Here is a 16,905-nt window from a genome sequence, read left to right on the forward strand (position 1 = left end):
GGGGGAATTCTGATGGAATTTTGGCAACTGAACATTTGTTCATGGCTTGCATTTTCATCAGATGTTGACCCAATATATAGGGAAGTATAATCTTAGACATACCACAGTCCTTTATGTTGGCATGTAGTGTACACTGCAAGCTCTGTGGCAAGAATGGACCTTGGAGTAGTAAACTCTTCTTATCTGAGAGGAAGGGAAGCTAATTTTGCTAAGGTCAACACTGTTGTTCAGGCATGCAAGAAGCAATAAACTTCAAGTGGAAAGAAATGTCTCTTCCTGTTCTTGAAATTTATCAATGAAGCAGAGTTGTAGGGAAATCAGTAAGGAATCTTTTTACGAGTAAAATAACAAATTTGAATAGTTTATACTTGGATCAATTTTGAGAGTTGGTACAGTATTTATCGGGGGGATTTGAACAACTGACTGATTCTAAGGTGAGTTTTGTTTGAAGGATTCATTTTGAAGGTTGATATGACTTCATATCAGATAGAAATAAAAACTACAAATACCTACAGCATTATGTGGAGTCAGCAGCAGATGTTTGCAGAAATTTGGCTCAGTCTCAAGGTTTACTGAGCTTCCCTTTCTTACTCTATGGAGAATGATGGTTAACTCCCAGTTGTACTGAAGAAGAGACCCCTAGCACAGCTGTGACTCTCCTGGAATCCATTAAGGCGACATATATTGGAGCTTTTCAGTTGTGCAACCACATCTCACCATCTGTATTACATCCCGTCTGTAGAAATGCAGAAAGGTGGATGCAAATGTGCTGTGTGGTGGACTTCAAACTTCAAGCTATCTGAATATTCTTATAGGTTAATGGTGACTCAACGGCAAGCATTTATTGACTTGTAGATGACATGAAACCCTCCCATTTGTTTAAGAAGGCTGATGGTGTCTATATTGGCACAGAAAAAGGACCGCTGTTCTCTTTTTTTGAAGTTTAGATGGGTGCTAAAGCTTTGCAAGTCTTATACCTGCCTTTTATTCAGGCTTTAGATGTTCTTAAGAAGTATTTTGTTTTTCCTACTTTTTTGTCTTTGTTAACCTTTTCCTACACTCATTGAAAGTATGAAGGAACAAAAAAGTAAGTGGGTTAATGGGGGATGTATTTTTCTCCTGCATAAGTGTGAAAATAAACATTGTTCCTTGTACACACCCACTCAGGTGTGTGACAGGTTTGTCCTTTAAAAGTATTACTTCTATTGTAACTTAATAAGTAAGCAGGTATAAAGATCATTTGCCCAAGCTTGTATAGAGGTGTTTGCACTTGCTTTGAGAGTAAGTTACAAATTAAGCTGAGGAAAAATAAACAAACAAACAAAAAAACAGAGGTTTGAGTTTACAAGGAAACGTCGATTTTTAAAGCAATTCAGTTGATTGTTTTCATTTTTAAAACCTGTGGGGTATAAAGAACTTTGGTAGCCTGTGCTGACAGACAGATATAGGGAATTCTTCAGTGGCACACTGGTTAGACTGTAGACTGCCCTCTTATGGAAGGAATGCCCATTACAGATTGTCTACATGGTTAATTCAAATTGGAAAGATGTTTTGTAGAAAATCATTTTATGCTTTCCTTTTTGTCTTGTCTTTCCAAAAGGTGCTCCATATCTTTCTGAGCTTCACTGCAAAGTGAATTATGGATTTAAGTGGACACTTGACAATACTGACTAGAATATAATTAATATTTTCAGAATTAATGTCAACTAATTCCTTTTCCTGACCTTTGTAGCTACATATTCAATGTTTAGCTGCTGACTGCTTTACTGACCTTTTTATATATGCTGTAAAGGTCAGTATAGTATTTTTCTGGTATTGGTCACTAAAATTGAATTTATGTAGGTTGCCAATGTTAATGTGATTGCAAATTGTTGCAGATCTTTAAAGACGACAAACCCAAATTTTGCAGATACATAAATTGAACTATATTGAGTTGAAATGTTTAATTAACCCTAAACACTGTTCCACCCTGCTAAACAACAAACTGGCGCAAACAGTAATAGAGAAGCAGACGGCGGCCAATCATTAAGTTGCATCGTCTTATTGCAGAATCTCTATCTGGGTGCATTCAACCAGATTTGTTTACCTTAAAGATCATAAATAGGACAAGATGCCAATTCTGCCTACAACTGCTCTTCTGGGGTGGAAAGCTCTGGTTAGCCTTTGTGGTTGCTATTACATATGGAATGATAAATGTGTATACATGCAGAGTGGTAACTAAGTATAGAGGTTGCAAAATATAATGACAAAAGTGGTTTCTTTCTGCAAATTTTCTCAAGTAGAACAGACATACAGTAGAAAACAAAATTAATCCATCAGTCCCATATACAGAAAAGGACATAGCCTAACCCGTCAGCTGTGCATCTCACCTGCACCTCTCTGACTCCACACATCCAATTTAGCAGCGTTCCCTCTCCCGGCGCTGTTTTTCATGTCATAGCCTATGGTTTTTGCCAAGTGGTGTTTGCGAAGGAAGACAAACAGCTGCTCTCCAGGCCTGTGTTTCAGAGGAGAGGCTGGAGCACTGCCTGTTGTGAATGACAAGGCAGGGAATCTGAAGTATGTACCAACAGTTGGGGCTGTTGTTCAGGGGCAGGTCGTTTTTTTTAAGCTGAGTAAAGCCTCGCCTTTACAGCCAACCCTTACCCGCCTTTCTTATATTATTGTCCCCCCCCAGCCCCCCTCTTTTTTTAATTTTTGAACTCAGCTGTTTATCAAAGGTATTCCGCAGTTGTCTGAAACCATGAACATGTGACTGGGGTGCCTCTGAAAGCAGTGAGACCGGGCTTGTCTGTGTTGAGGTTCGTGTCCATGGCTCTCTCTCTGAGCACAGACTGCCACACAACACATTCCTCTGTGCTTCCCCTGCACACTGCAGAAGCACAATCTGCCCAGAGTGATCGCCTCTGTCTTAACGCCTTCAAATGTGGTCAATGTTAAAAATTTATTTAAAGGGCAATATCACTAGCTTTGCAAACAGAGCTATGGGATAGTTTTCACCCCCTATAAATTATTTGGGGAATCTCAGTTTTTTTTTATCCTTACCATATCATTTTGGAGTTGGGCTAACCTATATAGTTTGTAACAAGCAATGTTTGAGCCATGTTGCCCACCCTTTGCTTTTACTCATTGAGACATTTGTCATCCCCCCACTATTGTATTGTTTTGAATGCAGGAAACATTGGTGTTGCACCTTATTTTGTGTCCTTGCATACTTTGGTCCAAAAAGTCACACATTCCATCTTTATTTAAAGTAATGATGCGCCCTCCCCTTCTCGCAGAGTTTCAGAAACATATGTTCCAATCCATTTGCCGAGTTGGAAGGAATAGGAATTCAATCAGTGCCACTTCAGGAATATCAGCAGACCCAGAACCTCTCAAGTCAATTTACTCTAGTTAAATGATATGCTTTAACATTGAAATTGACTCGGCATGAACCCATGAAGCGCATTCTGTAAAGTCACCTTAACACTGGGCCCCATTTTGCCACTACAAAGGCCAGGCTTTCATTCAGGCAAAGGGAAACAAAGCTATGGTGCTTTTCAACATATTAAATCCACCATTTAGATTTTTTTTTTTTACCTTCCGCTGCAGAAAACTTGAAGCATCCCCCCCAGCTCTTTTTAGATGTATTACATGTGCTCACGAAGGTGACATGCAAGCTCCTTTCCAACTGCTCGATTCAGTGGCTGAGACGGCACTCCCAGATGCTAGCCAGGGGCCTCGGAGACAGGGCAGAACGCACCAGGCAGGAAACGCACCTGATGTTAACTGACCTGCCGTGTCAGGGTTTTCGAGGAAGAGAATCAAGGACGAAGCAGCCAACCACTTCCCTCATTCCTGCTTAACCCTTTCTTTGGAGATTTAGCAATCATTTTTTCCAGTATCCCTTCCAAAAGTAGAATTAAAGTTTCCACAAATTATTTCAGCCGTTTAAGGAGAGTAAACTTTATGTATTGAGTTCTCATTCCAACACATTGCAGACACTCCAGGGTGTTTCCCTGTATTCTCTTACAAGACATTTTCTTCTTGGATTTTTTTTTTTTTTTTTTTTTTTACTGTTTTGGTTACTCTGATTATAAATTGTGCATCAGAAATGATGATTGCATCGCTTTAACACTGGGAACAGTGTGTTGTACTATACATGAATGGCAGAGAATTATTTAAATAATATTTTTTATAGAGGTTTAGAGGCAGGTTCTAAACTTTCTTTTCAAGTTTGGCAGTCACCTTACAGCCTTTTTTTGTGTCCCCCCTTCATTGGCTCATCTGAAGCATGGCTGTGTGCAATAATAGAACTCTGGTGTTTGTGTCAAAAGGGGAGAGGCACTGCAAAGGGTTAAAATCTGGAGGGAAGCAAGCGGGTGTTTTTTGCAGATAAGTCTCCCGTCTTTGAAGTATCACGGCAGCACCGTAAACCCAGCTCTCAGCACCACTGCCAGTCGAAGAAAATTAATCACCTCGGCGAGCAGATAAGGGTACAAAGTAACAGCAGCCGTCGCACACAAAGCAGAGGGAAAAAGTGAGCAGAATTTATTACAGATTGAATAGAAGTGGCTTGCGCAGCGATTCAAACTCTGAAGCATGTTTTTTTTTTTTTTCCTCCTGCCTCCGTTCTGTTTTGATGCAGATTTTTAAGCAAGCTTTTTTTTCTTTCTCTCAAATAAATTGGTTTATTAAAATGGAAATATGTATGTATTTGTTTTGTATTAATTAATTTATTTGAATAAAGCTAAATAATGCAGGTAGTTGAAAATTGACAGGTGCCTTGAAGGCCCTCCAAAACAACACTGGAGTTCATTTCATAATCCTAAAAACAAAAAACGCACTAACGGAGATCACCAAAGGTCTGAGATTGGTCTGAGTCCTGTGCAATCTATTCTCACCTGTGTGCATAGTGTTTTTAATTTTTATGAAGGTACATTTCTGGTGCTTTTAGTTTTTTTGTTTGTTTCTGTAAACAATTTCCACTTTGTCATCTTTGGGCATACCCTGCACCTTATCTGCTAAAGGATTGCTGGCAGAGCATCGATGCCCCCTACTACAGCGAAAGCAAGGTATTATTGAGCAGCTAAACATAATGCCAAGTATATATATGTATGTATGTCTATTGCACTAATGCCTGTTACCCTTTGGTTTGAAAATTAAACCACGAATAAGCTATATAATCCAAAGTATAGGAGTCTTCTCATAGTGGGAGATTCTAAATAAATATTTCTGACATTTTCTGAACGTCGTCTGATTTTTTTTTTTTTAAATATAAACACTGTTTCCCAGTTCCTGAAAGATCACTGAACTAGGAGAGATAATCTGACCTAGATGAATCCTTGAATGAAGAACCCTGAACTAGTAGCTGAAACCAAAAGGGAGATTTGTTTCCTTGCCTCCGGCTATAGGACCACTTCTCTCTGTGGGGGGGTGATCGCTCCCCTAAAGCAGACTATGGCAAATCCAGGCCGTGTTCAACTCATTATTTGGCCTACTCAATCATTATTACCCTGTTGCAGAGACCCTGGCCAACTTTGAGCTTACCCTTGCTCTGCATTGCTTGGCCAGCTGTGTGCTGCCTCCCGGACACAGATACACAAGAAATTTGCTGAGATTCGTATTGTTGATGCCTGGAGCCAGTTATTTAAAACAACTTATTTTTCCCCTTAAGTTTGAGTGTTTGCTGAAAGTACCGTAACACAATTACAGTCAATATGCTATTTGTTAATATGTTAATATAATACTCAAGCTGACCAACCCAACAAATAAAATAACAATAGAGATCTAACCATCAGTTAACATGAAAATAAATATATTGGGGAAGCACAGGCTGTGTTACATTTATTGAGGTTTTGTTCCTTTTGAGACCAGTTATAGCTGTGTAACTTTACTACTCCTTGTAAATAAGAGTTTGGATAAATATCACTCCCCCTTCAGGGTTCTGCCCACTGTTGAGAACTTAATTTCACTGTCTTCCAAAATAGCAGCCAACCTCCGTTATTGTGGAACCACCATGAATGGCGCTTTGTTACACTATCAGTTTCCAGCCTGGCGCTTGGACTCGCCAGTTTAATTGCTTTAGTACTTTTCACTTCACGCCCTGACCTGCTGCGTGTGGCTCTTGTAACTGGATTCAGTCGGGCAGATTATTTCCCATTAACTGCAGCTCCTTGCTCCGTAATGCACACCACGTTAAGCTTGTCTCCAAGTTTAAATAAACAATCAATTTAAAGAGGCATGTCAGGCGGTTTCACTGACTTGGTAAACAAGCACATCAGTGTGTGAAGTATACCTTAGTTGTGAATTTGTATCAAATGGCCAGCGACCTGGCAGTTATTTGACCTGCTATAAATTCAGGCATGGCACCCGTTTTTGGTTGGCATGAGTAGTGTGTTACTGTACTGTACTGGCATTGTCCTGATACATTATACCTTTGGACAGTGTAAATATTTTATCTTGTTTTCAAGTCACCTTAACAGCAGTTGCAGAATCTCCAAGTCCTTTGTGAAAATGTTTTTGTTTCTTGAAGTATTCCAATACTTTATTAAAATGTTTTCTCGTGTTTGAATTAAGCACAATTTTAATGTACCTGCAGTAGACAAGTGAAAAAGACTGTTGCCCCACTATTCAAAAAGTAATTTAAATCACAAATTAATAAAGAAAAGAGGTAAAAGCTTAATACCTAAGCCAGCTTTGTTCAATCATGAATTTCATTTGTGTAAATTATCATCAGTGCTGCAATTATTGGGGAAAAAAAGTGCCGTGTTTATCTCAAACAAACTACCCAGCCATGCTGTTGAAACTGATTCCATGAGATCCTTCAGGAAACGGCTGGATGAGATTCTTGCATTGATTAGCTGCTAGCAGCCAAAGCAGCTGAATTATCTCATTTGTCACTCTTGTGGGGTTCTTAATTGTATATCCATACATAAGAAAACTTACAGAAGATACCATTTTGTTCTGTACTTTGTGACTTTGATGACAGTCCCTTAAAATACTTTAAATTGCTAGATTGTATAATGTTCACAAGCTGGTGGTTGTCCTGTTTTGCTGTTCGTTGAGTTAATTCCTTGTGGGTGAGTTATAGTAAGCTACACTCAGGCTTTAATTGTCTTCTGTTATAGCAACTTCAGGTGGAATGGCGCTTCACTGGGATTATTTTGAAAGCCTGAGCGGTTTCTCCCCTGATAACATTTCTCTTTACCTGTCATTATACTCTATTGTGCCCAGATGCCTCTCCTCCAAACTGTTCCTGCCGAGACTTTATATTTTTGAATAAAAGTACGTATCAAATTAGGCAAACTTTTCCTGGCACAGATATGTGGGCCTGACCACACTTAAAAAAAGATTAATTTGACTTTGTGCATTTTGTCATCTCCTATTACATCTTCAGAAAATACAACCTAGTTTGTTCTGTGGAAGCGTTGTTAGCAGCTGGAGTAGTGCCTTCTTATGTTCTGAATAGCTAATGCGGGTGACATATAAAAGTGCCTATGAAAAGTGATGTGATTCTTCCTTGTAAAGTAAAATAAAATAAAGTTGTACTTAAAATCCAAAGAGATGTCTAATGGGAAAAGGTTACGGGGTTGACTTTTACAGCACCATAACTGAAATATACCAGTGAGTGCAGTAAGCTTTGAGACACCATAAACTTTACATTTTATTTATACCATTTATCTTAAGCACAGTAGCCTGTCTGGGTTTTAACCAACCACATTTTTTTACAGTCAGACAACAAACCTATTCTGAACTTTTCTATACAGGAATTTCCAATTTCTCTGAATTGTATTGGTTTATTTTAGTATTGTTCACCTTTTATGATGGACATTAATTACAGCAGTCACATGATGAAGTTAAACACAAGGGAAACCATTTCACTACTCTGCATGTTTATTTAAAAAAAAAAATGTGTTTCCATCTTAAGCCTGATACCCCTGGATACATTATATATCAGGGTCCATATTACATCCATAATTTTTCATTGCTTTTTCTCCCTAATAAACTCTCCCATGTCTCTGTCGCTCCATTAACTTGATAATTGTTTGAGAATTAAGAATAACACTGCTTTACTCGACTGTAGGGATTTTGACCTATATTTCTTGCTTGTAGCTGCCTGTGTTTGTGTGTGAAGATGTGCGCATACAGGAGTGTGCCTCTCTGTGTGTGTGAACTCACCCGTACCTCTGCATCTGCTCGAAGCCTGGCTGCACTCAGCTGTGCTCTAATGTGAATATTTTACTCCAGAGAGAACTACCGACTTTCCAGAGCAGTCCTCGCTGAGCAGGGGAAAACGGCTGGGAACCTAATGAAAGCTGACATTAACCCAGAGTGCCAGCGCAGACCATGAAGACATGCTTTCATCTTGCACACAGTCCACCTTTCGCGCGCCACACTGCCCCGCAGCTGTATTTGTGAAGCTGCATGTATTACTCTATTCAGATAATGGCTCAGAGATGATAAACTCTTTGTCAGCCTTCTGGTGTAAAGAGCTTCTCCCCCCCTCCCTCCTATGGCCTTTTCCAAAACAGTCGAAGAAGTAGGGAGCTTTCTGTTACTTGTTCTCAATCACACACCAAGGCAGTCACCAGGAACCACTTTGAGTGGCTGCATGTTGTCACAAATGCTTACTCAAACCTGGCAAAGATGGTACACCTAAGTACAGCAGAACCTTTGGACACAGGTCTTCTAGAAATGGGATAGAAAGGGTCAGTTATGAGCACACACACACACACATCATGGTTGGGATTTATACACTTTATAAAAACAAATTATGCAGATTCAAACTTAGTATAAGGCAGGGGTTGCAGACTCTATTCCTAGAGGATCTTCTGGTTTTCATGGAAGCCCAGCTAGTGGCTTTATTGGCCTTTATTGGTCTAATTTAATGATTAATTGGAATAATTGAACCCTTCTCTCCAGACTCTGATATGCTCTATAGGTGCAATACTTAGAGTAGTCTACATTTTTTAAGTTATCGGAATAAAACGAAAGTCGAAGATAAGCCAACCGGAGAAAATAATGACATAATTTAACATGATACTTAATTTTTTAGTTTTTACTCTGTTTGGAATTTCCTCTTTTCAGGGAGCTTTTGAGCTCTATGTGGTCTACTCTGTTTGCCTGCCTGTCTGTTTGTGCCTGTCAAAAACACAAAAAAGGAAAGAAAATAGAAATTAAATTCCTTTCAAAGCTCACAGGACACAGAGACCTGGAGCCAAATCAGATATTGTAGGAGAGTGAAATGTTGATACCAAGGACTTTCTACAAGCTGTCATAATGAAACATTTATGACTGGGGTTATAAAAACAAACCCATAGCTGCACTCACTCAGAGGGCAAACGCTTGGAGATTTTCACAGTATGAGTACAACAACAATTATTAGCTGACCTCTTAGGAGTATCAGATGCAGGCTTCCATATTTTTTCTGTACCTACACAGATTCTTTTTTTTGGCCCGCTCACACCGAATCCAGGCATTCAGCAAAGCATTGATTTTGCCCTGAACTGTATTGTATATCTTGGTATTTTTGTTAAGGTGCTTATACATGTACTATATAGATTCTTCATCTGATGCTTCTGTTGCGCTCGTCTTCAAAGTCTTTCTTTCAATGTGGTCCAATAAATGGATCATAAATTATTTTGATTGGGCATCTTTTATTTGGTTTGTGCAATTACACTCTACATCTTGATTGAGGGTGTGGTTGTTAATTTTTTTGTAATCTTCACTTTGCATCTTAGATACAGTGAGTCCCTTCCCCTCCAATTTCCTGTGGTATTCCTGAAGTGCAATCCTTGATGAAATTAAACAAAGCTTCCTTTTATAGAAAATAAACATTACACCACACAGCTGGGAACAAATTGAAAGTGGCCTTTCCAAATGGCACATAGGAAGGGAGCCAGCTCATTCCACAAGCAGGCAGAGCAATGTCCAGAGATTATGTAGGGAACAATGGAAGGGGCATGATTTATGAGATGGGCTTGGTGGAAAACATTCTTTCAGCACTACACTATGGAAGGCACAGTGATCCATGACATAACGGCATTGGCTAAGGCAGACATGCTTTCATAGCACTGTAGGATTGCAGAACCTGCTTTACTGCCAAAAAATAAAAACAACAATAATTTATCTGTATTTGAGATCTGTGTCAAGGTGTGTGTGTCAGAAGGGGTATGTAGAAATTGAATTCTTTAATGCCCCTTGTTTTGGTATCCTTCAACACAGATTATTTTTCGTCTTGGCTGTCCCATTGCTCATCTAGGCTATAGCTCGGTTCTGGAACTTGGTTAAGTTGGATGCAAAGATTTGTCTTCTGTTTTGGAGGCATAACTTGAGACTCCATACAGCCAAACATGAATATTGAAATTAGGCTTTGCAGCAATCATCCACTCACTTTCAGCTGTACTTCCCTGAGCTACTGGTATGGAGCAATGCTTTATTCTTGAAATCCGTTTCCCTGTCAGCGTGGTGATGGGTGAATGGGCATGCGTGATCTCCCTGTAAAGTATCTTGTAAGACCGGTGGCTACAACACACCAGCCCTACGATCTAAATAATCAGACTCCCAATTCTTATAAAACAGACATAAATCTACATTTCAATGAGCCACACATCAAAGAAGGAATCTCAGGTTTTCATTATGCATAGGGAAGCCTAGTTGTGTCAAGTCAAAAAAGCTGCATTCAGCGTGCATCAGGCTGAGGTGGTGGTTGGGGCGTGGGGGGTGGTTCTTGGCATCACATCTCAACCCATCAGGACCTAAAAGATTAAATTGCAATGGGAGAAATACTCACTGTGTTACTGTTGTCCTCTAAAAGGGTTTAACAAAGACATTTTCAGTCCCAGGAGTTGCCACATTGACATTGACAATTTTTCAATGTATTAATTTTCAATGCATGAGATTCTTGCATTTCTACATCTTTCTCTTCAAATGCTAATTTTAATACAGAAATAAACACTACAATTAGAGAGGCTACTTTGATCCTTCCGTGCATCCCTAAAAATGAATCGTATGCCAGTAGGTTTTGCTAGTTAAACTTTGGTATCTAAACCATCAGATCAGCTTCTTTCCTATTCTGGTGAAGTCAGCCCTCGCATGATAACTTGGCAATGGAAGAAAGGATTTGTAGAAATGGGAGGACACTAATTTAAAAATTCACCTTTGGGAATAATAATAAATAAATGATAAGACGTGTCTGTCATGTTTTAGTTTACTTTTTCTTTGGTTTGGTACCAGGCCAGACAGTTTGGCCCAACACTGTCTTCTGACAGAGTGGTTTCTTTAAGAGACTCTGAAGGCTTAGCAGTGCTGTGAGACAGACGGTCCCCTTGGCAAAAATAGCACTAGAAAGTTAAAGAAAATGTAGTATTTTCCATCTGGAGTAGTTTTATTGCACTTACTTTTTAAGTTCAGTACAGGATTTTGAACTGAAAAAATAATTTGTACGTGATCATGAGTTGTGGTCATAAGAGGTATTACATCTAATTTAACTTCCAGTTTTGTTTTGTTATTGCGAGTCTGATTATATTAATATTTGTATGTGTGTATGGTCCTGCCAATAGGTTCTCCAATTTGACTTCCAATGGGAAGATGTGTATTTTTAAAAACTGACTTTGCAAGGTATATTTCCTTGGATTGAGTAAAGCTTTAAAGGCTGCTTCACTTCTCAGTCAGGTCAAAGTTGTATTAAGAGTTGAAGAGAGTCCCATTGTGCACAGAATTGTGTTGTGAAAACCAGTAGGTTCAAAGATTGCACTGATGTATATGCCTGCCCATATACAGTCCTCTATTACCATTGTGCTACACTAATTTACTTTCCCTGTACATTGCAGATAGTATAAGTAACTTTTATTGGAATAATGTGCAGTAACATGGCAAATAATACTCTCAATAGAAATAACAGAACACTGCTGAACAAAGTAAGATGCACAATAAGCAAACCCTATTAATAGCAGTAAACATACAGTATGCTTTTTAAATGTCCAGTTTATACATGTATACATTAAGTCTGGATGTTTCTGACATGCTTTCTAAAATTAAGGGAAATTAACAGTCATGAAAGGGAACAGACTTTGATAAAAGTTATTGTCACATGTAAGTTGATCTTTGAACAATGTTGGTGCAGTAACGTTGATGCTCAACCAGTCAGACAACATTCACTTTCCTAAATCAGAATGGGTATTTAAATAAATGCGAGCGCTAAAGCCAATAATCTCAGCTTTTCTTCCTGTAGCTTTGTAGATCTTTGCATATCTTCCAGAAAGCCAGTCGCATACCCTTCATGATTAAACAATACTAAACAGACTTGAAAGAATATGATCTTTACTGAACATGTTGGGGTAGTATACTTCCAACATTTTAAGAGGTCTTTATTGACTCTGAACAGTTGTAAAACTGATTGAGAAACACTAAAGGCTGCCTTTGTATCGGGTCATTTCAATAATATTGTTCTTAAAGGGAGTGTGTGAAAGATGGAAGGATTTTATCCATCACACATTGACTTTTCTGTTACTCAGCCTTTGAAAGAAAAATGAATTTGTTAATGCACGACAAATTTTATATAATAAACCATGCAGTGCGAAACCTAGGTATTTTTATTAGGTGGTACTGCAGACTTGTTCTGTTCTATGAAGGATTTATGTTTGTAACCTCAGCAGTCTCTCCTAGCCTTTCAGATCATAATATTTATTGCTGGTACTTACCTTTCTTGACAGTGTCGACATGACTTCATAAGAATATATTGGAAAGCCTGGAATGGGGAAGGGTCAAAGGTGGCTTTTGTTTTGGATTTTAACAAGTTATTTTGTTGAATTTTAGAGATGGTCCCACAATTGCATGGAGTTAAATTTTAGGATGGAAAATTCAGAGGACAGCTAGAAATCTATTTTGTTTAGCTCAATGTGAGTCCAATTTTATATATTTATTGCAAAACTTTTTTTTTTTTTTTTCTGCCCTCGCTTATGAGGACCTCCAGAAAAGTACTGGCAGAAGAACCCGGTGTTATTGTTACAGAATTATTTTCCCAATGAGAATACCAAACATCTGCCTGACCCCATGACACATCTGAGAGGGGAAGTAACTGGATACAACTTAATTGAAAGGTACAGGCACAGTACAAAATGTGTATTTTTTTTTTAAATACCTACCTTGAACTAAGGTGGCACTGACCTACTACTTTAATTCGATTACTTGTATGTTGCTGGCAGTCCATTGTAGAAAAGATTTAACAAGGTATTTTTTATTTTATTTAGTCTGTTGCGTTTTTATTTTTGTCCTATAGTATTAACTTCAGTCAATGATTTACCTCCTTAATGCTATTGTCATGTTGAGGTATGGACAAACAGCCTCTTTAGCAAGACGCAACTTAATTTGAAGAGGTTTTATTGTTTTATTTACCCTGGTCTTTTACTTGGTTGGTTGTTACCACTCACTGAACTTTCAGTGGACCCTTAATCATTATGCCTGTTTTACTTACATTGAATACAGAAGAGAAAGACAATGCTGAATTCTTCAGTAGTGCACACAGTTTATGGCATTTAATGTATATTGCATGCCCCCCTAAACCTCATGAGATCAATAGTGTCATAAACACTAGAGGTAGTTCAAATGTGTGGATGGGATTTGGATATATAATATATAACTGCATAAATAAATAAATGCAACTCAGAAAGCATTAGACTAATCTTCAAATATGAGTAGACAGAACAAGTTTGTATTATTTCCCTGTGCTAGGAAAAGGACCAGACGCACACTATTGTTGGATGTACTCAGTTTTATATAGAATGCTCTACAGGTCACAACATGTATTACTCATATACCTTCAGTGACAAGATTTGATATTAATATTAATATTCCAGATAAACCCCAGCAGGTTCATTTCTCCACATCCGTAATGGTTTTGCAGCAGTATATTGTAAGGGATTTGTGATATCTTTCTAAACCTATGCACAGGCATATTTAGCTCATCATAAGGCAGTATGTATTATGAGTTATACTACCAATTGAGTTGTATACTACCAAACAGAGGGTAAAAATGCTGAAAACACACTGAATCATTACTGTTCATTGCGTAATCCACTGCGTTAGGGATTGATCTGAGAGAAAGCAAGCTCTGAAGTTTAGAGACTTCATTTTCAACAGCTATGATGCCAGAAGTTTGGCCTTTTGGTGAGATGTTCACCAACAGGAGAACATGTGAAAGTACATTAGATAACTTGCCTCTCTTCATAACCTCAGCAGTTACTGTGAAAGGAGTAACTTTCTGCACGGCATCAAAAACGAGCTACAGTTCTCAGTTTCTTATAATTGGGCCTGTGTGCTTTTGGTGTACACCTTTGTCTGAGCCAACAGCTCTCACTAGTTTACACTAATTGACTGCCTTAATTAAAGCTCCAGTATAGATGAAACAAGCTCAACTCCTTTACTTGCCAGTACTCTTTAAACCATCCTGGTTATATCCTTAACCACATTGCACACAGAGCATGCATCTGTCTTCACATTGCCAGTTTATAAAACAAAGCAATTCATATTTTTTTCCTTTGTTAAACTAACCCAGAAATACGGACTAGTAAACAAATTATTAATGATTTAACTGGGATGATTAATTCGGTAACTATAAATGGTGGCTGTTAAAATATAGCCAGGGATACAAAGTGATTCATTTCTGTTCTTTACATCATTCTGAAGTATAGCAAGAAGGCTTCATCAGTGATTGAAAATAATTGATCACATCTTGAGCTAGACCGAATCAAAACTTTGACCTACCCACAAATCGTAGAGTACAAACCTCTACCCTACTGCGGTTTAATTTATTGTCAGAAGACACTATGTACAATGTATAACAATCTACTATGACATCTATGTTGTACTGATTGTATTTACTGCACTGTGTAATGCTTTGGAAATGTCCTTTTTCACATGAAACATGTTTTGACATTTAATGGAACCAAGATTGTCTAGGTTTTTAAAAACTGGTTCTTCCAAGATGACCACTGGAAATGCACAGTCCTGCTTAACACACAAGCAAAGATGATCTGTTTGTAGCCAAGTTACTTCCCAAACACCACTAGTTGAACTAGTGTAGTAACCCTCTGATGTGATATAGTACCAGCAATATCAGTAGTGACTAAAGCAATGCAATAAAACTGAAAGCAGCTTACTGTGCAGAAATAATACTTCAGAGGCCTGTTGGGGATTTTTTTTCTTTTTTACTTGAAGCTTCATCTTTTCTCGTATTCTGTACACCAATTTTAATGCCTGAACACTGAACTTGTTCTTTATTTTCCCATTGCTCCACAGCTTTTGGCATCAATCATAAAATGGGGAATAATGTGGATTTTGTTAGGACAGGATTAATTTGACATTATAAATAGGTAAATATAAACAAAAGGATTTGTGGAAATAGTGGATTGATGACCACCTAAAACAACCTTTGAAATTCCATCAAGAAAGAAAACTCTCAAACACTAAACCTCAGAGTTCGCTTGCTATCAGACAAAGCCTATTTAAAGAGCTAATAGTCTGTCTGCATTAGAGGTCATGAAGTCACTTTCTGTGACACCTTATCAGTATCATCAGGCAGAGCAAGTTTCAGTAGCCTCTGAAAATATATTTACATTAAATACACTGCAGAATGCATCTTTTCTCGAAAACCATTACATTGTTTTCAATTATTAGGGGATCCACAAAAGGTACATACTATTGCAATGATAAGTTCACATGACCATTCTAGTTTTTGTGCATTTGTATTCTATTACCTATTTTGTCTTTCTCTGCTGAGGTCTTGAGCTGGTGTCCTGGAGCTGGGGTCTCAAATAAAGGTCACAATGTTTCTTGCTTTTGTTCTAACCAAGCTTTCAGCAACTTAATTGGTCAAATTAGCTGATTATCTGGACTAACTAATACTTTCTACAGGCTGCAAATTGGAATGGGAAGTGTACCCAGAATCTAAGCAATCAAGTGTAAAAGACCATTACATAAAGTTAATTACACTAAGGTGGTGACGTGGCTGCACCGTGGTTAGTGCCACTGCCTCACAGCTCCTGGGGCCCAGTCCGTCTGTGAAGCATTCGCATGTTCTCCCTGTGGCCGTGTGGGTTTTTCGCCAGATGTTTTGGTTATGTCCCTTGTCCCAAAGACATGCTGCTCATGTTTATTGGCTTCACTACTCCTGTAGTCAAGCAAGTGTGCTGTAGTGTCTATTGGGTTAGGCTCTGGATCACCACCACTGGATAAAGTGGTTATTCAAAATGGATGGATGGATAAATACACTATGGGCCTCCAGGAACTGGGTTTGAGGCTCCTGTTCCAAATCAGAATAACCATATTGGTAATTCCTACAGACCATAACCAGCTTTTTTGAAATCTGAGAGGGAGAGGGAGGGAGAGAGACGGAGAGAGGGAGAATGAGAGAGCAAGAGATATTGCCTCCCAGTTGGGCTATTCTGGGTAAATCATTTCTAAATTGAATTATATTTAATTACATATGAATTATCACAGAAGAAATTAAAAAAAAAAAAAAAAAAAAAAAGAGCGATGAAGGCAAACCTAATAAACCAGCAACAATCCTTACAGTCTTGCAGACCGCTGGTTCTTTGCGGATTTGATTTAATGGAAAACTTACCTCTGCACCCACAAAAAAGGGAAGCATTCCCTGTAAGAATCCAGCAAAAATGTGTGTTTGTGTATATATTTGTGTGTGTGTATATGTATGTGTGTGTATTATATGCATCTCCCCCCCCCCTTTTTTTTCTAATTAAGTAACCCATTACTCTATAATTCTTTAGTAAACTTACATTTTGTGAGCCTTACAGAAATTTGAAAGTGGGTCAGTTGCATTATATATATAAAAAAACTTCACAGAAACCAGCTTCCTCATTAGTGGGGACAGGAGCTCTGGGCAGTGGGCCACAGCCCAGGTGT

The 16,905-nt window shown here is 38.4% G+C and overlaps 1 protein-coding gene across 1 annotated transcript in view; it reads left to right on the forward strand.

The window, feature by feature from the left end:
* plxna1a (plexin A1a) overlaps nt 1–16,905 on the forward strand; it is a 311,729-nt gene that overhangs the window by 138,956 nt on the left and 155,868 nt on the right. The window lies entirely within an intron of this gene.

This window comes from Amia ocellicauda, chromosome 3, assembly GCF_036373705.1.
Source record: "Amia ocellicauda isolate fAmiCal2 chromosome 3, fAmiCal2.hap1, whole genome shotgun sequence".
NCBI classification, from domain to species: Eukaryota; Metazoa; Chordata; class Actinopteri; order Amiiformes; family Amiidae; genus Amia; species Amia ocellicauda.